General features: G+C 46.4%; 1 protein-coding gene across 1 annotated transcript in view; it reads right to left on the bottom strand.

The window, feature by feature from the left end:
* The window catches only part of LOC308486196 (TRPM8 channel-associated factor homolog), a 186204-nt gene that overhangs the window by 148263 nt on the left and 15110 nt on the right, over nt 1–22831 (bottom strand). The window contains exon 2 of the mRNA XM_081022695.1: nt 11462–12234. The gene's annotated coding sequence lies outside the window, so the exon portion shown is untranslated. The remainder of the gene's footprint in view (nt 1–11461; nt 12235–22831) is intronic.

Raw genomic sequence — 22831 nt, 5'->3', positions numbered from 1 at the left:
TGGGCATTTTGACCTGCTTCATTGTTGTTGTTGTTGTTGTTGCTGTTTGGTCGCTTAGTCATGTCCGACTCTTCGTGACCCCATGGGCCAGAGCACGCCAGGCACTCCTGTCTTCCACTGCCTCCCACAGTTTGGTCAAACTTATGTTAGTAGCTTCGAGAACACTGTCCAACCATCTCGTCCTCTGTCGTCCCCTTCTCCTTGTGCCCTCCCAGCACAGGGTCTTTCCCAGCATCAGGGTCTTTTCCAGGGAGTCTTCTCTTCTCATGAGGTGGCCAAAGTCTTGGAGCCTCAGCTTCAGGATCTGTCCTTCCAGTGAGCACTCAGGGCTGATTTCCTTCAGAATGGATAGGCTTGATCTTCTTGCAGTCCATGGGACTCTCAAGAGTCTCCTCCAGCACCATAATTCAAAAGCATCAATTCTTCGGCGATCAGCCTTCTTTATGGTCCAGCTCTCACTTCCATACATCACTACTGGGAAAACCATAGCTTTAACTACAGTGGTACCTCGCAAGACGAATGCCTCGCAAGACGAAAAACGCGCAAGACGAAAGAGTTTTCCGTTTTTTGAGTCATTCCCCAAGACGAATTTCCCTATGGGCTTGCTTCGCAAGACGAAACGTCTTGCGAGTTCTTGCGAGTTTGTTTCCTTTTTCTTAAAGCCGCTAAGCTGATAATAGCCGCTAATAGCCGTGCTTCGCAAGACGAAAAAACCGCAAGACGAAGAGACTCGCGGAACGGATTAATTTCGTCTTGCGAGGCACCACTGTATACGGACCTTTGTTGGCAAGGTGATGTTTCTTTAGTACTGAACTTTGTGCATATTCTTAAACCACCGTTGCAATTCTCCCCTCGGTTTTATTGTTCTATCTTTTTGTAAACCGCTTCGAGGTGTTTGGTTGTTGTTGTTTTTTCACATCAAGCAGTGCAGAAATTTTATGAAATATATATATATATAAGAAGAACTACCTGGGATAAACATGGCTCTTACATGCAACCACAAAGAAAAAAGGGAGATCACGGAGGTCATCATCTCAAGCCAACTGCTCACACCTATTCTGGGGAAACTCACTCCTGCTAAGGAAAGCTGTGGCTTTAAGAAGAACCTTGAGTCATAGTTATTTATTGGCATCGATTTAAAAAAAGAACCCACACTCAACCAGAGAACATACAAATTCCTTTCATTCAAGTGAGAACCATCAAGAAAGAGTAATCTAAGCCATTACCATTATGAATATTTTACCAGTGAAACATGAATCGTGGGTTCCTTTGTTCTGAGAACGGAACTATCCATTATTACTTTCATAGCTCACCAAGGAGGAGGAAGGGGACAGCAACAAGGTGCAGTTGGACCATCAACATGACGCTGGTTGGGAGTGGGAAAAGCAGGTGGTAACAATTATGACTCAGTTGACTTAAGAGGATTTCCCAATGTGGCTTTCAGTTTGGTACCAGAAGCTTAGAGACGTGTGTCACTACAGTCTTCCAGCTCTTTGCCAAGAGTTTTGCTGTTGTTCTTCTTTTAATGTTTATATTTTATTGAGATTATCATAGTAAATTAAAGTATATTACAAACAGAAAAAGGAAAAAGAGGACACATTTAAAAAAAATTAAAAACACAAGAAAACAGCAAAAACAAAATAACAGTCAAATATAGTTACTGTTACAAAACTATACAGTATGTAAATGGATAAACTAATTGTTTCGCTCAAGACCCATGAAACCATGGGTCACTATGGTTTCAACAAATACGTTCCAAATATCATTACATATGTCCACGTATAATTTCACCTGAAAGTGATTCGTTCATAGGCTGCAATAGACTTGCCACTCTATTCTGCCTTGTTCAGACCACACCTGGAATACTGTGTCCAATTCTGGGCACCACAGTTTAAGAAGGCCGTTGACAAGCTGGAACATGTGAGGAGGGCAACCAAGATGATCAAGGGTCTAACGGTATGTTTATCTTACCCTGGAAAAGAGGAGACTGAGAAGAGATATGATAAAGGTAAAGGGACCCCTGACCATTAGGTCCAGTCGTGGCCGACTCTGGGGTTGCGGCGTTCATCTCGCTTTACTGGCCGAGGGAGCAGGCGTACAGCTTCCGGGTCATGTGGCCAGCATGACTAAGCAGCTTCTGGCGAACCAGAGCAGCACACGGAAACGCCATTTACCTTCCCGCTGGAGCGGTACCTATTTATCTACTTGCTCTTTGACGTGCTTTCGAACTGCTCGGTTGGCAGGAGCAGGGACTGAGCAACGGGAGCTCACCCTGTCGCGGGGATTTGAACCGCCAACCTTCTGATTGGCAAGCTCTGTGGTTTGTATGCTTTACTCTGGAGTAAATAAAAGAGGCATTCACCCAGAGCCTTGGGCCAGTCACAACATTCCATCAGTCTAACCTACCTCACATGTTTGTTGTGAGGAATTAAACGAGGAAGGCGGAGAACTATGTACCCCACCTTGAGCACCTCAGAGAAGAAAGTAGGATAGAAAAGCAATAAATGAATAAATATGAATAAATGAATAAATGTCTCGAGCTCAGCTGTCTCGAGACTGAGGAACAAGAGCCCCCAGAAGAACCTCCTATATCTGTAGAGCCAGAATCTGGGCCTTCACAGGCATCTTCCCTTGCACAGGAGTAACCAAATGCCTCTCCCAGAACCTCAGCAGTCCAGCCGTGCTAGCTAGAGGTGATGGGAGTTGTAGTCCAACAACATCTGGGCATAGCTGTCAACGTTTTCCCCTTTTTAAGGGAAATTCCCTTATTCCGAACAGGATTCCTCCAAGGAAAGGGAAAAGTTGACAGCTCTGCATCTGGGGACCCACAGGTTGAGAAAGGCTGATCTAGAGTGAGATGGAGTGTGAGAGAGGAAGTCTGAGAGCAGGAAATCAAAAAGGCTTCTCATAATCTTGGCTGGAGCAAGTGGCTCATTTGGAGCTATCCGTAGTGCTGAAACTTCTCACCAGCCTTGCCTCCTCTTTCATGGAATCTGGCATTGGACTACTAGAATAGGGCATCCTTGCTGCTCATTTGGCTCCCCCACCTTCCCTTGATCCTCAGCTGTATCCTGTCGTAACCTCCATGATGGGAGGTAGCCCACGCTGTGCCCAAACCAATGGCTTAAAGTTACAAGAACTTTCTGATGGTAGGAGATGTTCGGCGGTGGAACAGTCTTCCTCAGGAGGTGGTAGACAGTGTTAGAAACTGAGATATGAAAGCTAGGAGCTAAATGGCAACTCAAACCTAGGTTACGGGCACAACAACGGAATGTCTAGGAACGCTTATTTTATAACAAGAATACAAAGCTGAAAATGAATGAACTTCAGCTAAAATATTATGTTGTTTTTTAAATGGTATAGTCCTAGGTGTATATTGTCTCCCTGCGTATTTAACTTATATGCAGAATTCATCATGCGAAAGGCTGGGCTGGATGAATCCCAAGCCGGAATTAAGACTGCCGGAAGAAATATCAACAACCTCAGATATGCTGATGACACAACCTTGATGGCAAAAAGTGAGGAGAAATTAAAGAACCTTTTAATGAGGATGAAAGAGGAGAGCGCAAAATATGGTCTGAAGCTCAACATCAAAAAACGAAGATCATGACCACTGGGCCAATCACCTCCTGGCAAATAGAAGGGGAAGAAATGGAGGCAGTGAGAGATTTTACTTTCTTGGGCTCCATGATCACTGCAGATGGTGACAGCAGCCACGAAACTAAATGACGCCTGCTTCTTGGGAGAAAAGCAATGACAAACCGAGACAGCATCTTAAAAAGCAGAGACATCACCTTGCCAACAAAGGTCCGTATAGTTAAAGCTATGGTTTTCCCAGGAGTGATGTATGGAAGTGAGAGCTGGACCATAAAGAAGGCTGATCGCCTTCTGGATGCTTTTGAATTATGGTGCTGGAGGAGACTCTTGAGAGTCCCATGGACTGCAAGAAGATCAAACCTCTCCATTCTGAAGGAAATCAGCCCTGAGTGCTCACTGGAAGGACAGATCCTGAAGCTGAGGCTCCAAGACTTTGGCCACCTCATGAGAAGAGAAGACGCCCTGGAAAAGACCCTGATGTTGGGAAAGATGGAGGGCACAAGGAGAAGGGGATGACAGAGGATGAGATGGTTGGACAGTGTTCTCGAAGCTACCAGCATGAGTTTGACCAAACTGCGGGAGGCAATGGAAGACAGGAGGGCCTGGCATGCTCTGGTCCATGGGGTCACGAAGAGTCGGACACAACTAAACGACTAAACAACAACAACGAAGTCCTTCCCCTGCCTGCCCGCCCTCCTAATATTCTTAAGTGCGTCTCTTCTCTAGTCTTCAGAGAGTGGTGGGGAGGCAGAAAAGGGTCCTCTGCAGTTTTAATCTGAAATCTTAGACGCAGTACTGCGCCCAGAGCTAAGAAACTGCTCGCGCTAATGAAATTCCCTGTCGCAAAATGCGCCAAGAACAATGGGAGTTTCGAACACTGGTGGATGGGCTCTCCTTCCTTGGGGTTTTTTAAGCATTGCAGGGGGTTGGGATAGGTGATCCTCAAATTGCATGATTCTGTAAGTGCTGCTAGACTCCAATTCCCATCATTCCTGACAGCTAGCCATGCTGGCTGGGGCTGATGGGAGTTGGAGTCCAACAACATCCAGATCTTCATAAAATCTTCATAAAAAGGGGAGAGGGAGGGAAGGGGAATAAAAGATCAGGCTAAGTTCAAATTGAAAGCCAGGTGGAATAGCTCTGTCTTACGGGCCCTACGAAAGGAAGTTAAATCCTGCAGGGCCCTGGTCTCATATATATTTTAAAAAAACCAGTTACACAAACACTAAATATAAATACCCACAGTTGAAATACACAACGAAACAAACATTAAAATGCAAACATCCATAATTAAAATGTGCAATAAATCAATCCCATTAAAACAACGCAACAATTAAACAGGAGAGATGGGTTGAGAGATCAAGGGAACACCGGTGTCTGTTTTCAAAGCCGGCACATAGGGTCATTTGAAGCACTCCTTAGTAACCCTAAGAACTGACCCTTCAAGGCCTCGTGGACAGAGTATTTGATTTCTCTCACCCACCCCTAAGAACCATTTTATTACACACAAACTGGCGTAATATGAGCTGTTCCTCCCCGCTGCTTCGTGCGCACAGACATACACACTGGTGCCATCGCACCCCCGATTTTCAGTTTAACCAGAACAACTCCATAAATCTCATTTATCGCTGGGAAGAAACCCCCTTCCAAATCTCACCTCAGCCTTTTGAGGAGGGGTAGAAACACTTCAGCAGGGGCAGGGTGGGGTGGGGGCTGGGAACGCAAACGGCAACTCACACGCCGAATAATAATCCGCAGCACTTTACAGAACCCGTGACATTTCTATACGTGTGCTCCTCATCCTTCAAGAGACAAGTAGTATGCAGTCGCCAAAAGAGGCTGCTCAGGAATCAATCTTCAAAGCACAACTGCGAAGATTAGATGGGTTCGTTACTTTGCGTACCATGTGCAAGCCCACGCACAGAAACACACGCTTATGACGCTGAATGCCGTACGCACAAGGACATATTTTGAAGAACCAGAACATCTTGGAAGAGCGGGAGGATGAAGATCTTGCACACTTGACAAGCCACATCTGCACTGCTTGTTTCAGACGGTCACAGAACAGTCAGGTTTTCTGAAATGTTTTGAGAACCCCAAACCTAGATCGAAGCTTGCTATGGCTGCATAAAGTTGAATGGTTTTTAAATTGCAAGGATGAGCTGCAGTGAGCCTCAAGCTCATGTGAGCTCCCCTCCCCAAGAGCTCAGAAGCTTTTGCTTCAATTTTAGATTAACCACGGCTTGCCATCTTAATCCAAACCCAGGCAAACCGTGGTTAGCCTTCATTACAGTTAGTCGAAACAAGCTAACATCAAACCATGGTTTACAAAGCTGGCTTGTTTTCTGTAATCGGGGTTACAGAAAACCTGCAATACAGGGTTCAACACAATACTGAACTGTGATCAGTTCAAAACAGAAGCTTCTGATCTCCCCCAGAGATGGGTGGGGGAGCCCACAGCTCACTGTGGTTTGCCCCTGTAACACTAAACCATGGCTTGGTTTTATGTGGGAACCAGGCCAAAGTCTACAACCCTCAAAGCCATGACTTAGCCCAATCATTCTGATATGAATTGAAGGTGACGAATCATATTTCGTTCATTTTGTATCCTGCCCCTTGCCAAGGGCTCAGGGCGGGTGAGTACCTTTAAAAAACAACAACAACCAAGAACAAAGCACAGAAGTAAAAATATAACTGTTACCTCACACCTGCTTAATCCAGGTCATTAAACACTAGCTCCATGTTTTGTAGCTCCTCCAGAAAGTGCACTCTTCCAGGTTGAACTTTTCCTAGTGAGTCGCACAACTGTAAGGGAATCATCCAAAAGGAATCTCCCAGCTATTTCAACTCAGTGCACACATAGGACAGTCAAGAAGGCACTCTTTGAGCAAAAGCCTGTCGTAATAGGAACATACTAAATCAAACCACTGGGCCCATCCACCTCAGTACGGACCACACTGACTGGCAGCACCTCTCCAGCATTTCAGGTAATGGACATTCTCAGGCATCCTGGAGATGATGGAGATCAAACCTGGGAACAAGCTGCTCTCCTTCCCAGGACCAGGAGAGGTATGAAGAGGGAAGAGCAGAGACAGACACAGTGGCGGAGTCTCAGATTGCTTGGGAAGGGCCCAGGGGAGGAAGAGATTTAGGCAGCTGTGGGAAGGCAGGAACCATCAGCTCCACAACTGCCTCATGGAGGCAAGACCTACCAAGAAGACTTGCTGTGCTCAGTAGGCCTGGCACTCCTGAGCAGACCTTGTTTCTTCTAAAAACGAGTGACTTCAATTGCTCTGTGCAATTTATTCCTGACACCGAAGCGGATGGGAATTGGAGCACAAGAACACTGAGAGGCCACAGCTTGCCCACCCCTACTCTTGGACCAAACATAAAGCTGTATCCAGCAGGCCACAGTGGCTCATAAATGGATTTTAACGGAGGCGCAGTGGGGAAGATCAGGCCAGCTGCAGTGACTTGTGTTTTCTTCTACAGAGAGCAGGGGCTGCTTCTGTTTAAGAGGGGAAGTACACAGAGCCGTATCTTAAGCATCCGTTCTCCTGATGCGGAGACGGTTTACTCATGCATATGGGATCGATTTCTCGTAAGCTGAAACAAGCGTGCAGAGAAGACTTTCAACAAGTCGCCAGCAGACTGAATTACTACACCAGTCGGAATGATTTAGCAGCCCTCTTCCTCCCGAGGATATGTCTCCCCCACCCACTCACACTGTTTAACTGCCGCAAGAAGCAGGAGATCGTAAATTAAACACACACTGCACATTGCAACATACACATTCTGTTGCCTTTTAAAAGGGCCCGTCTAATTTCTTCTTTAAAAAAGGAAAGGGATTAGAACAAGAAGCTTTCGTCTCCCGTCGAAAATATGTTCAGAAGCAGCGGAGCAATAAATCACTTTAGTATTAAACCAGAGGTGTCATCTTCATGGCAAGCGAAAGGTTCTTCACAGTGGGTGAACCATATTGTGGCTTTGGGGTTTCTGTTTTTGTGGCTTTTTGTGTCGGAATAATTGGTCCTGTTTGCAAGCAGCACCCAGCTGGACAAGGAGACTTAGCTGTGCAACATGGCGCATGTTTATGTGGAGGAGGAAAATAGATCTAACCCATGTGTGGGTAATTAATAAAAAAAAATTGACTAGGCACCTAGATTCAAAAGAATGGGGTCTGCACACCCTTCAGTGGGAGAGAGCCCCCAGCAGACTTAGAAACTTTCTCAAAATTAAACAGCAGTATAGCATGGAATATAGGTTGTTAGAAACTTTTTCAGATCCTGCTTGGTTTGCTTACAGCCCCTGGCAATGAACAAACCACACACTGTTAAGTAAGTTTAAAAAGCTTTACTTACAAACCCCAAAGGTCTGTTTATGCATTGTCCCATGCAGCAGCAAGGAAAACACAGGTAGAATACTCTTGGGTGCAAAATACAGAATGCAGTTTCAAGCATGCAGTCTGAACTTGGAGCGAGTTCAGACGTGTCCGTGCTGGTCCGTTACGTGGCGCAGAGAGACAGAAAGGAAGAGAAGCAGCTTCACTTCCTCCTTCACAGAAGTAAGGGGGATGGCTTCAAAAACAGATTTGACAAATTCACAAAGGGTAAGGTTATGAATGGCTGCTAGCCATAATGGTTGTGTTCTATTTCGGCTGTCGGAGACAGTGCATCTCAGTTGCTGCTATGCTCAGGTCTTGCTTACGTGTTTTGCTATAGACACCTGCTTATTTTTATTTATTATTATGTATTAAATTTGTATACGGACCTACACCCTTAGGTATACACTGTGAGAACAAGATAATGGACTAGATGGGCCACTGGTCTCTTGTTATTTTCTTACCGTATTGGCCCGAATATAAGCCGCACCCGAATATAAGCCCCACCTTTAAAATTGGAGGGCAAAAAAGAAAAAAAACCCTGAATATAAGCCGCTCCCTTCCTCGCTGCTCCTGGCTGCATACCGTAAGGTCACGAATATAAGCCGCACTTTAACTTTTCATGGTCGGAATTTTGGGGAAAAGTGTGGCTTATATTCGGGCCAATATGGTAATTAAATATCACATACAGTGCTACCTCAGGTTACATATGCTTCAGGTTACAGACGCTTCAGGTTACAGACTCCACTAACCCAGAAATATTACCTCGGGTTCAGAATTTTGCTTCAGGATGAGAACAGAAATCGTGCTCCGGCGGTGCAGCAGCAGCAGGAGGCCCCATTAGCTAAAGTGGTGCTTCAGGTTAAGAATGGTTTCAGGTTAAGAACAGACATCCAGAACGAATTAAGTTCTTAACCCGAGGTACCACTGTCCTCAGTTATACATACATATATATTCATCCTTTACCGTACACGCGCACACAATCCCAAGTATTCTAAAAACAGTTGCTCTAAAGATGGAGGGGGGACTGTGTTGGTGATGTCACAGAAGCTGGCCAACAGGCCCCCGACACAATGTTTTTTCTCCACCTCAAGTTGCTAAGAGCCCGTAATATTGCATGTTTAAATACAACCCAGAGCAGAGAGATGTGTGTGTGTTTGTTTGTTTGTTTGAAGGGCAGGGACTACACTATTGAGCCACCTCCCAATGGCCATTCTGTCTTCACTCTTAAATAAGAACAAACTGTCCCTGGAAAGAAAGGGAGGTTTCGAATGGGTGATCAAGGAGACAGCATGCTCAAATAAACACGGCATATTTCAACACAGCGGCTACTTTTCTCTCCCTGGACAGCAGGAGGAATGTATGCACACCTGAGACCTGTACCGGTTTGAGATTTCTCCCCGGAAAACTAGCAAGCGAATAAATAGTCCCTCAGCACATCACATTCTGAGTCGCAGGCGTCAAAATCCGCATTCAGAATGATTGCCTTTGTTGTTACCGTTCAGAGGGACCGGCTGCCTTTCCACAGAAATCAATACTTGCGTAAGAATAAATGAAACAAAAAGGCCAGGAAACAAAACCAGGAAACGTTGCACAAAACAAAACCCAGGAAAAGCAGAACTGGCAGTCAGCCAAGCAGTTGGGAAAGCTCTCTAGGCCTTCGCCAGTCTAGGGATTCCATAAATGCACATCTCTAGTTGTTGTTTTCCCCCATAATTCATTCTACTTCCACGCTTCCCATTTTCAAGTTGCAATAATAATAATAATAATAATAATAATTTTTTATTTATACCCCGCCCATCTGGCTGGGGTTCCCCAGCCACTCTGGGCGGCTTCCAACTAAACACTAAAATACAAAAACCTATTAAACATTAAAAGCTTCCCTAAACAGGGCTGCCTTCAGATGTCTTCTATAAGTTTGGTAGTTGTTCTTCTCTTTGACATCTGGTGGGAGGGCGTTCCACAGAGCGGGTGCCACTACCAAGAAGGCCCTCTGCCTGCTTCCCTGTAACTTGGCTTCTCGCAGCGAGGGAACCACCAGAAGGCCCTCGGCGCTGGACCTCAGTGGCCGGGCAGACGAAATAGGTTGAAGAAGGACCTTGAATGTATTGGACTAGAGCAGTTTCCCAAACTTGAGTCTCCGGCTGTTTTCAGACTACAATTCCCATCATCCCTGACCACTGGTCTTGCTAGCTAGGGATGATGGGAGTTGTAGTCTGGAAACAGCTGGAGACCTAAGTCTAGGAGAGCATTGGTTCACAAAGTGGGCAGGGCTGCCCCCCAGGGAGTGGGACTAAGAAGGAAGTGGGGAGGGCAGGCGGATGCTGGAGATGCAAATGACTGCCAGACTTTGAAAAGCTGGATCGAAACCATCCGTTCTGTCGAATTAAACTAAACTGCTTCAATTGGATTTTGAATAAATGTGCAATTAATGGCCACTGCTTAGATTTTATTGTGTTGTCAACTTCTCCTGCAGGTCGTGAAAACCGCTCTTCTGAATAATGCTTTTTTATAAGGTGGGGGGGTGGGGGGGCCCACTGGAGATGAGTTTACGGAACCGAGGGGCCAGTGGCCTCAAAAAGGTTGTAAAACCGCTGGATCGGAGTGACGTTACGTCTACTGCATTTTGGCCCCACTGAAATCAATGGGATAAGCAAGTTGCGACTTTGGTCCCAATGATTTCAGCTGGAATGAAGGGCACCCAGTGGGCAAAATAATCCGAACCCAGAATCCCAGCAGCTGAGAAGCAGTGGGGCAAGGCTGGCTGCTCCATCCAAAGCGGAAGGGTTTTCGGTATCTTCCTAGAGCAAAACGTACGTCAGGGGGTTTTGTTTGGTCAGAATCAAGAATACACTTCCAGAGTTAACGCTAAATACATTACAGTCATACCTCCGTTTACGTAACCCTCTGGTTAGGTAAGCTTTGGAGTGTGCGTGTGACAAATCTGGAAGTATTTTACCGGGCTTCGCCATGCACGCATGCGCAGAAGAGGCCTATGCATGCGCAGAAGAGGCCTACGCATCCCCAGGTTGTGGAAACCTCGGGATCCGACCTGACCGCTGGAACGGATCCCATCTGCAGCCAGAGGTACCATTGTACTTCTGGTAACTGAGCCGCCACAACTGATAAGAGGGCTGTGAAAATTTGTGCCCTGGGCTTTTTAGACGCTTCTACCCATGTAATCCCTAAAGGGCCACTTTGGTGGCCTGATGTGGCCCTCCCCCCACTTCTCTTACCTTGCTACCATGACCTACTGGAAACCTATTGAAGGCCTCATCCAACAAGCCTTTTAAGCAAGGATCTTTCCCAGTCTATATCTGCACTGCCATTGTTTCTAGATGCCTTATTATTTTGTGTCCTTCGGGAGGAAGAGTGGAGCATGAATTTATTAACCGCCCAGCTCCTGACTGCTCCTACAACTTCCCCTTCAATTCAACCCCCGATTCCTGCACACCCGGCGCACAAAACCTTCTCAGTGCCTACCTTTGGTTCGTTTGTGCCACGGCAGAAAACTATGGGATTTCCAACATGTAATCGCCTCAACAGTCGTGGACCGAGGTCTTGCGTATTCACGCCCCAAACAGTGCCCGTCTCTCTGATGAGCTGAAAGCGGTTACTTGTGCGTGTGTATTTTAAGGCACACTTGTGCACCAGTTACCCACAGTGAAGGCCACATCACTATGGGAGGTGGAAGTCATGGGTCTCTGCTCCTGAGACACAGCACGAGAAGTCCAAAGGAGCAGGGGGCAAGTTTCATTAGGAAGAGACGAGACTCTTTGGCCTACTGTAGACAACCAATATAGCAGGCCCACGTTGCATCAAAAACATTCAGCTTGGACATTAAAATTTTTTGAACCAGAGCATCGCTGGATTGGATTGTTCAGGTGTGGCTATGGAATCATCCATCACCTGGAATCCATTTTTACAAATCCAGCAGAGATCCCCTTACGTTCCAGACCAGTATAAAAAGAGCGACCCATGATCACCGCTGGAAACAACATGACGATAGTGGAAGTGATCTTCCAGGGAGGGGAAGATGGGAGGAGATGTTAGCACAACCTGTTGCTTCGTGCAACAGTCTTTAGCCTTCAAAATGATTCTGCGAGCAGTTGCCTAGGAAACAACCATAGGGTTCTCCGCTTGCCGGGATGAAATCCTTCCCTCCAACGTGAGCGGATGATGACTCCTCACGAAGAGACAGAACGTTCAAATGAAGAACAATGCGAGGGGAACCTCAAACCGAGCAGTCCCTGAACCTGAAAGGGAGACAGACACAATTATACGTGAAGGAACACACGCATGAACCACAGTCTAAAATCTGCAGACCACTCTTAAAAATAACCATCACAGCTCGCTGGAAACTACTGGGACTCTTCCTACAGATGTTTTGGATCTACAACTCCCATCAGGCCCAACCAGCATAGTCATGTTGGGAGTCCAGAATTAATGATAAGGCACCTGGTTGGGTGTGGGCTGGTGTATAGAAATAAAACGGGGGGGGGGGCATTGAAAAACCTGTGGCTTCTCAGATGTTTGACTGCACCTGCCATCGGTCCAGCGGTATTGGCTGGAACCTGTGGTCTTTGAAATAAAACAACAGTGATGACACTGAGACTGAAGTTCCTAAGATGGTCAAAGAGAATATCCAGAAAATCATGGAATTGTGGGGTTGGAAGGGACACAGCTGATGACGACTCTATGACAGCCTTCCTTATGCTGGTTCGCTCCAGATGTTTTGGACTGGGAGCTCCATCAACTCCAGTCAGCGCAGCTGAGGAAAGCTGTTCTTCTGCGTAAGGATGCTAAAGGCAGAGGACATTTCTGGATTTCAAGACTTTCACCAGTGTCAAAGGACACAGGTGAGCTGAGACTTTCAGCCAAAAGTGGCCAAAGTTGTAGAAAAGAGGGGGCAACCTCCAGTCTCCCCCACCCCACAATAAAAACCATTTTCCTGCAGACCTTATCACTTTCCTTCCACTGTTGATGCTCACTGTCATTCACTCTACACATCTGGTCACTACTTTGAATGGGAAGCCCTTCCATAGGAGAGCAGTCCTTTCCTTCGCCTTTGAATTCTTTTGCCAACACTTATCAGCATTAAAACAAAAAACAGCACAAGTAAATATTCATTTGGGGGAGGTGTACATACCTCATTTTAATTCAATGGATTAATAAGCAAAACCGATTACGGACAATGCAACCACAAGAATGTCTGCCATACTGCAAACCTGCCCCTATGACTAAGTAACATTAAGGAAAATATTTTCAGATCCTTCTCTAAGGGACATTTTGCTTTCCCCATATTTATTTACCTACTTAATTTATACAGCTGCCCCACAGCAGGAGGACTCTAGTGGGCTAATGTGGTGTAGTGGTTAGAGCACTGGACTAGAACCTGGGAGATTGGAGTTCGAATTCCCACTCAGTTATGAAGATCACGGGGTGAGCTTGGAGTTAGTCACAGTCTTTTAACCTACCACACCGGGTCGTTGTAAGGATTAACTGAGGAGGAGAGTGAACCATGTACGCCGTGGCGGAAAAGGTAGGATAAAGATGCAGTAAACGAGCTCTTCTGCTGACCTGCTTAAGAAAGCTGGAGGGGCCAGCCGGGTGGTGATGTCAGTCCCCAACCTGCCATCCAGAGATCTCCACATGGTCACATTTCGAACCCATGCCAGTCACAAAACGCACCTGGTCCCTGGGGAATGTCAGACACCGGTTCACCCTCTTGCTCAGTGTAGGATCTGCAGTGCCAATTTCAGCTACAGCAGGGGCCAGTAAACTTTGTGAGCAGGGGACCAGTCCAATGTTCCTCAGACCTTGTGGGGGACCGGACTATATTTTGGAGAGAAAAAAGAATGAATTCCTATGCCCCACAGATAAGCCAGAGGTGCATTTTAAATAAAAGGACACATTCTATTCATGTAAAAATACGCTGATTCCTGGATCGTCCACAGGCCGGATTGAGAAGGCGATTGGGTCGGATCTGGCCCCCAGGCCTTAGTTTGCCTACCCATGGGCTACAGCATCTCTGACAGCCACCGTCTCCTAAGATATCTCCAGCAAAGGGAGTCCCAGCACTCTGTTAACTGTTAGACAGTCCCTCCTTAATGTTGAGCCAAAAACCTGCTTTCCTGATATTTCTACTTAGTGGTTCTCAGGAACGTCTGAGAACATACCCTGCTCTTCAGATACCTGAAGACACCTGTCACTCCCCTCCCCAAATCTCCTCTCTTCCGAGCTAAGCAGACCTAGGTGCTTTCAGCCCTTCCTCGCAGACTCACCAAACCCCTGGGGGTGGGGAAACAACACAGTTCCATTTTGGGACCTAAACGGCTGTGGAAGATAGCAGAAAAGGGCCTCTGAATATCATCTGAAGGGGACTGCAGAGTTCGTAAGGGACAAGGCGATCCTTTGTTGCACGGATTGACTTGCAAAAATGTTCTTAACAGAGCTCTTTCGGGAGGAAATGTAGGGTATAAACGGGATAAATGAGTAACAGCACCAACACTTTAACGGGGCCAAATTCCCCACTGATTACACGTGATCGCAGCAGGCTCACCCTGTCTTCACAAATGCAGCAAACGGTGCCTTTGGCTACTTGGGTGGTTAGCAGAGGGCTTGGAAATAAGAGAATGCTGTACCAACCACTGCTATGCTGCGGTCTTTGTGTCCACCTAGTGATAGCTACCTGGCACTGCAGCTCTGCCAAATTTGACGTCCTTCCACCAGGAAACTGATCTACCAGTACATCACGATATCTGAAATAAGGGTGGAGTTATGAGGAGGAGAACAGTAGGGCGCGGCGATACCTGCTTTTCAACATCGTGATATATCACCAGCGAAACATCATGATCGCAATGTCTGGAATAAGGATGGAGGCACTGTCTGGCTTCGCGGTTTTCCCTGCATCGTGGTTTTGGCATAGGACACACACGCATCGTAATTCGCGATATATTGCCCGGTCAAAAATTATGAAACCGATTATGGCGATATGGACTTCAAGCCAGGTTTGGACGATATATTGCCCAGTTCTACTGTGGATCCCTTATTTTTCAAAAGCCAAGCCATACAACTCCTACTTTTGAACATTTTGAACATCTTTCTCGCAGTTTTTGTTATGCGGGGAAGAGGCGGAGAAGAAGAGGAGGAGTTTGGATTTGATATCCCGCTTTATCACTCCCTTTAAGGAGTCTCAAAGCGGCTAACATTCTCCTTTCCCTTCCTCCCCCACAACAAACACTCTGTGAGGTGAGTGGGGCTGAGAGACTTCAGAGAAGTGTGAGTAGCCCAAGGTCACCCAGCAGCTGCATGGGGAGGAGCGGAGACGCAAACCTGGTTCCCCAGATTACAAGCCTACCGCTCTTAACCACTACACCACACTGGCTCTCTGGTGAATGGTGCTGTTGACTGGCAGTGTAGAGAATACTGAGTTTGTTGGACCAACTGTCTGATGCAGTACTGTATAGGGCAACTTCCAACTTCCTAAATTTTCACATATCTGCTAAGAAGCAGGTCCCACTGCGCTAACTGCATACGATAAATGCAGTATTTGGAATTCCCCGGGCGCTGAGTGCATGTTGCTACTGGGGCAGGTCAAATTGCAACGACGTGGAGATTTCAGGGCACCAGGCTGGCGACTTGACATCTCCACCGAGCCAGCCGTCTTGTGCAAAAGACCTTCTGTGCTTCTGAACTGCAGCGCAAATCGTGGACCCCTTGCTGGGCATCTTAAGTCCTTCATCGTCACACCCAGGAAAGTAATTCCAGGGTGGAGCACAGAGATATTGGACGGAACTGCAGCCTTTCCACAAACCACCCAAATGAAACTCACAGACCACAGTTTAAAAGCCCCTGCGTTAGTCCATATCTGATACCATTTCCATTTCCACTGTGTTTCTCTCCTTCTTCCATACTGGGACAAGTTGTAAGAGCAAGCTAAAGTCAAGCACTGTAGCTGAGATCACAGAATCGTAGTTCCCCCAAGGTCTTACAAAATCCTAGAACTGTAGAGTTGGACGGGACCCTAAGGGACATCTAGTCCAACCCCCTGGTGAATAGACATTCTGCTGTGGCGACCATAACCTAGGCCTAGCTTATAAATCTGAGTTTCTAACACTGGCTAAATGCATGGTGCGAACGGACTTTATAGCTGGCTAGTAGATGCTTGGCTACCACAATTTGTACGTGCCTTCTCCATTTTCTCGCCATGATAATGCATAACCTCTCTCACGTCCTGAACTTCTATCCTGCCTCCCCACCTTGCGGTCACTTTTTTGCTAAACAAAAATGGACAGCTAAGACCATGGGTAGGCAAACTAAGGCCCGGGGGCTGGATCCGGCCCAATCGCTTTCTAAATCTGGCCCACGGACGGTCTGGGAATCAGTGTGTTTTTACATGAGTAGAATGTGTCCTTTTATTTAAAATGCATCTCTGGGTTATTTGTGGGGCCTGCCTGGTGTTTTTACATGAGTAGAACGTGTGCTTTTATTTAAAATGCATCTCTGGGTTATTTGTGGGGCCTGCCTGGTGTTTTTACATGAGTAGAACGTGTGCTTTTATTTAAAATGCATCTCTGGGTTATTTGTGGGGCCTGCCTGGTGTTTTTACATGAGTAGAATGTGTCCTTTTATTTAAAATGCATCTCTGGGTTATTTGTGGGGCCTGCCTGGTGTTTTTACATGAGTAGAACATGTGCTTTTATTTAAAATGCATCTCTGGGTTATTTGTGGGGCACAGGAATTCGTTCATTATTTTTTCTTCAAAATATAGTCCGCCCCCCCCCCAAGGTCTGAGGGACAGTGGACCGGCCCCTTACTGAAAAAGTTTGCTGACCCCTGCCTAAGATGAACTCTTTGCAGCAAGGCAGGAAAAATGAAAGAGCTGTGTGGGTGTTTTCTTTCTTTCTGAGAAACTGGGTGTTTTTTTTTAGATCTACTCTGATGAGAGAGAAAGAGAGTTGCTCAGGAAACAAGCTCATACCGGAAGCCAATGACCTTTTACCATTCTTGATATTTGTATATCATGCTGTTCTGCATGGAAGAGGAACTACACATACGCAGACTTCTTGCCGTCTGACCTTTCGGTTTCTGAGCTTCCAAAGCATCTGAACCAAAAATCCTGGAAAACACTGGTAGACGAGCGAATCACACGTATCTAAGCTTAATGCAATTTCTCAGCGCTTGATGCCTATAGCAGGACATGTGAAATGATTCCCCTGAAAAACTGTACAATTCATCTTCTGTCTTAGTGGGGTTATTATATCCATCATGCCACAATCACATGTGCAAGTTGCCGCTTGATGCTTCAGCCACTAAGTGACCAGAATTCTACCTGAATCCTTCCTCGCACATAGACCACCCCCAGGAATCGTATGCGCCGTAAGCTTGTTCAGGTAGAGAACGTTCAGTGAAGGATGTTTTGCAAACGTTGGCGTTTGCTTGCTAACAAAACACCTGTTCTAAATTATCGCACTGAATCTGGATCTTTGTGTAGAAGACAACAGACGGCACCAGGAGTGAAACGGTATTTGCAGAGCCTAAGACTTGCCGATCAGAAGGTCGGCGGTTCGAATCCCCGTGACGGGGTGAGCTCCCGTTGCTCGGTCCCTGCTCCTGCCCACCTAGCAGTTCGAAAGCACGTCAAAGTACAAGTAGATAAATAGGTACGCTCCGGCGGGAAGGTAAACGGCGTTCCGTGTGCTGCTCTGGTTCGCCAGAAGCGGCTTAGTCATGCTGGCCACATGACCCGGAAGCTGTACGCCAGCTCCCTCGGCCAGTAAAGTGAGATGAGCACCGCAACCCCAGAGTTGTCCGCGACTGGACCTAACAGTCAGGGGTCCCTTTACCTTTACCTTGTCTCTCATGCATAAGGCAGCTGAGGAATGGAAGAGGGAAAGGTTTGAGTAAAGCAAAGGTGGAGAGGCAGTGAGAGAGGGAAACAGACAACTTTAAAAAATGGCAGAGGTTTGGGTTAAGGTCCATAAATAGAAACACCCTAGTGGTCCCGGGCCCTAAGGAAGTCAGATTGGCCTCAACCAGGGCCAGGGCCTTTTCAACACTGGCTCCGGCCTGGTGGAATGCTCTGTCTCATGAGACCAGGACCCTGTGGGATCTGATTTCTTTCCACAGGGCCTGTAAGACAGAGTTGTTCCACCTGGCCTTTGGCTTAGAATCAATTTGATTCCCTCCCCCTCTTTCTTTTTTCCTTTCTCCTCCTATGAAGAGGCTGCATTTTAATGTCTTAATGTTGTATTTTAATTTTGTTTTTTAAGTTGTATTTAATCAACTTGTTTTTATTATTGGTTGCTAGCCACCCTGACCCCGGTCTTGGCTGGGGAGGGTGGGGTATAAATAAAATTTATTATTATTATTATTATTATTATTATTATTATTAAGCAGCGATGGAAGAGGAAAACCGCAGTTTTAAGCAACAGCAGAGGTTTCAGTAAAGCAGTGACAGTAAGGACGGGAAGCGGTGGTTTTAAACAACAGGAAAGTTTTGAGTAGAGTGAGCAGGGAAAACACAGAGGGGGATCCGTGATGGTTTAAATTAAGGTGGGAATGCAGTGATAGGGGAGTTGATAAAGGCTTTGCTGTGTTAGCTTTTCAGAGTTGGCTTCTGCGTTGCACCCATCTCCACAATTTTTCCTAATAATAATAATAATAATAATAATCCCTCACTGTTCCTCCATTCCCAATCTTTTCAGACCTCTCCCATTGTTTGAAACCACGTCCCCCCCCCCCCCAGTGTCTCTCCCTTCTCACTCCCATGCCATGGCCACTGCTGTGGTACAGCCTGCCTTTGCCTACCCCATCCTGACCTCATTCATATCCAGGGTACTCCAAAGGCATTCCAGATCCTCCAATGGGAGCTGCCCTCTGACTTTATGCAAATCCAGGTTTTTGATGTGGAACTACAAATCCTCCAATGGGACTGCGTGATGACAGACTGGTGCAACACTAGTATAGAGAGAAAACCAATGGAAAGATTCCAACTGGAAAGCACAAAAGGGATCATCTCTTCAGCTGGTCCACTTCCCTTGCTCAGCGTCTCCTTCCAGTACTTCTCTCCAGGCACTGCTGGAGAGAAATATTGGTTCCTAGGTCAATACACTAACACTACAGCTCTCTGGTCAGAGCATTAATGTCCACACTTTGCAAAAAGACCTTTGTTTTCCTGTTTGGTGATTATTTTCGTTGTCATTAGACTAATAAACTTGGCAGCCAAACCAAGTTGGTCTTTAACAAGCTTAAAGTCAAATGTTATTAAATCTTCGCTTGAATCTTACTATAAATGGACGTGTTCCAGCAATCTTCTGGCTTGCAAGCTGTAAAGTGTTTTTCTTTTCTTTTTCTTTTTACAAGACTCATCCCATCATCCAAGGCTACCCATGGTTGCTGTAGATTAACAGACTGCTGGTTCTCTTTCCATTTAGCTGTCATAAAGTGGTGCATTTAATCTGGATGTGCTTCAAAAAATATAAAACTGTCCTCTGCAAATTATCGGTTTCCCAGGGGATGTTATTAAGCTGCTATCCTTTTTAATGCTATTGACTCATAAGGCTCTAGAAAAAGCAGTATTTTATGTATAGTGATGTCACTATATAAAATGGCGGTGCATTGGGTTTTGACCCTAATTGCCAGATTCTATTTACTTCATTAAATACGTTTTTCTTTCATATTTCAGAGGGGTTTACTTCATAGAATTGTAGAGTTGGAAGGGACCCTCCAATGAGGGAATCTCAACTAGATCATACATGATAGAGAGATTCCCGTTTCAGAGATGTCACCATAAAAGCCCTGCTCCAAGCTGTTGGGAAATACTACCTAAAGAGTTGAAGTTTTCAAGTTTTCAAGTCTTTAAAACATGATGGCTGGGACCGATAGGAGCTGGAATCCAACATCTGGAGGGCTACAGATTACCTATCCCAGCTTTTTTAAAAAAGGTTAAAACCAGCACCCTGAATTGGAACTGGAAGCAAACTGGCCACCAATGTACCGTAACTGTCCCAGAACAGCTGAAACGGTCCACACTTTACAACAGAGATAGTGAACCTGTGGATCCCTGGGTGTTGCTGTTGAGAACTCAACTTCTACCAGCCCCCGGTCAGCATGGCCAATGGTCAGCAATGATGGGAAGTGGTGATCCAATTGAGGTCTAGAGGTCTTGATGGTACAGAAGCATGAATGAGCAAAACATGGTCCCATTTGTCAGAGGAGAAGGAATGACTCTTTACTAGCCAAAGGTGATTTTTTAAAGGCATTCACGACAACTCTCAATGGCTTCTCAAGAATATGTTTTAATTTGCTGGAAGCTGACCAGGGTGGCTGGGGCAACCAGGTCACATAGATAGATAGATAATTATTATTGGATGCAGGTGTACCCCAGACTTGTTATTGGATAAACATGAATCACCAAAGAGAACAGAAGCTCCTCTACTTTCAGTAAGCACGCAGGAGAGAAAATTTTGGCAGGTTTCCTACACACATGGGGCGGAGAGGAGGACCACAAGAAAAGTCCTTCTAATCTACGCAAGCGTTAAAGGTTCAGGGGCCCTGTCCATCTTTGTATCTCTTCGCCCTTGTTGGTTTTGGCACACGTTCTGTTATTTGCCCAGCCAAAGAGATGCTTCCTTTCTTCCTTCCCCGCCATTCTAATTTCTAATCAAGATTCGCACTTCTTCCGTTGGAGTGGAGACAGGGTTGTTTCGGAAAGACTTGTGCTTCTGAGCCAAGTGCAACGAAGCTATCGCTCTGTTGACTTTTCATCGTTGTTTGCTTTTAATACCGATGCACAATCTGCTTTAATAAATTGTGCTTCGGCTGCGTGTTCATATGTTGTTAATTTCTTGGTGGGTTCTATAAAGGGGCCCCCTGAGAATTGCATAGCTATGAAGTTTACAAGTGAATCCTAAGCCAGCCCCATCTGCCAAACCTTCCAGGGGACACAGCGTGCCTCAACCCAAGAGAGGGTCATCTAATCTGCCCCGCAGACTACAGCGATGGGAATTCCTCCTATTGCTCAACTACAGTTGTTACTGGAAATTTGCTCTTTAAGTGACTAAGTTTTTAATGAATGTCTTTACTGGTATGAGACAATGGGCTTGCTTATATGTTCAGTTCGAAGAGACTCTTAAAAAAATAATGAAAGAGTGAGGGTCAAACCAGACATAAATGCAGACGGTGTCCTTTGTGTTTATTGTTGTTTTCAGATAGCAGCTGGGGGGGGGGCTGATCTGGATTGGGACCTGCTGTGATAGAGGTGAAGGGGATTTAACCCTTTCCCCCGCATGGTGGTCTCCATGAAAATCACCCAGCACCTCCAAGCCTGCCATTTGCATGAAGACATGCTTCGTTCCTGGACTGGACTCCTAGTGGGCATTCAGTGTTGCTGGTCCCGTGCTCTGAAAACGCTTCCAGCAGAGATGCAGCAGACACCCTCGCTTTTTATTTTCAACTCTTGCAAGAGCTTTTTTCTGTAGACAGATCAATGCAACTACTTTAATATTGTCTGCCATGGATCTTAATAATTTTGGACCCTTTTGTGGTGGTTTTGTTGTATACGCTGCTGTATAGGTAAAGGTAAAGGGACCCCTGACCATTAGGTCCAGTCGTGACCGACTCTGGGGTTGCAGCGCTCATTGGCCGAGGAAGCCGGCGTACAGCTTCTGGGTCATGTGGCCAGCATAACTAAGCCGCTTCTGGCGAACCAGAGCAGCGCACGGAAGCACCATTTACCTTCTCGCCGAAGCGGTACCTATTTATCTACTTGCACTTTGATGTGCTTTCGAACTGCTAGGTTGGCAGGAGCAGGGACTGAGCAACAAGAGCTCACCCCGTCGCAGGGATTCAAACAGCCGACCTTCTGATCGGCAAGTCCTAGGCTCTGTGGTTTAACCCACAGCGCCACCCATGTCCCTGTATACTCTGTATACGCTGCTGTATACCACCTTGTATGGATTGGAGGTATAAGAACACTTTTATAAACAAATAACTGGCAATAAGGATGGGGCAGGGATTAACATTAAGACCATGGCATGGAGGTGTGGAAGAGTTAATCCCATACGCATTCCATAGCTGCTATTTAAAAACACAAGGGTAAATACAAAGAAAAATGAATTTGTGAACACATAGTTCTGCCCTGATTAGAAAGAGCTATCTGAAAGATCAAGGGAAGAAAATACGAGCTACAAGAACAGGAGAGCAGCTATCTAAACAATGGAGACCATGGCGTCCTTGGGTTGCGGTGCCACCCACAGGATGGCATATCATAGCAGCATAACACCATGCAAGCACATCCATCCCCGATGACTGACGCATTCCTTCCCACGCCATCACTGGCAGGAACACACATCACGGTTGCCGTGGGGATCATGCTCGTCGCATGACTTCCCCCCGTCACGCAAGTCCCCAGGCCACACCGCTGGGTGGGGCGACTGGGGAGGCTCACCACACAACAGGAAAGGCCATGCAGAAAGTAACTTGCAGCGATAAGAGCCACTGGGTGTCATGAACTGGTCGGATGCAGAGAAATGGTGGGAGGAACCAGCAGGGGAACCCCCAAGAGAAGGAGGCTCAGACCCCTGGAACTGGTGGTGGAACAACGATGAGCGGTCAGAGGGAGAAGATAGAGAAGACTGGGGGAAGGAGGTGTCGGAAGCTGAAGAGGCAACAGGGCTTAGTGAGCAGGAAGAGGCTGTGGCAGAGAGCAGTCCAGAATCAGAGGCAGAGGAGGCTGGAGAGGAGAGGCAGAGATGAGTCAGGCTGGTGAAGAATCCAGGGTGCCCTCCCCCTCCTGCGATGGGCAGCTCTTCTCCCCCCTGGTCTCCCCAAATCGAAAGAGGTATGAAG

Source organism: Podarcis pityusensis (genome assembly GCF_964106645.2).
Source record: "Podarcis pityusensis genome assembly, chromosome: 10".
Taxonomy (NCBI): Eukaryota; Metazoa; Chordata; class Lepidosauria; order Squamata; family Lacertidae; genus Podarcis; species Podarcis pityusensis.
The sequence above is the reverse complement of the archived record's forward strand: the minus strand, read 5'-3'. Positions and strand labels throughout refer to the sequence as shown.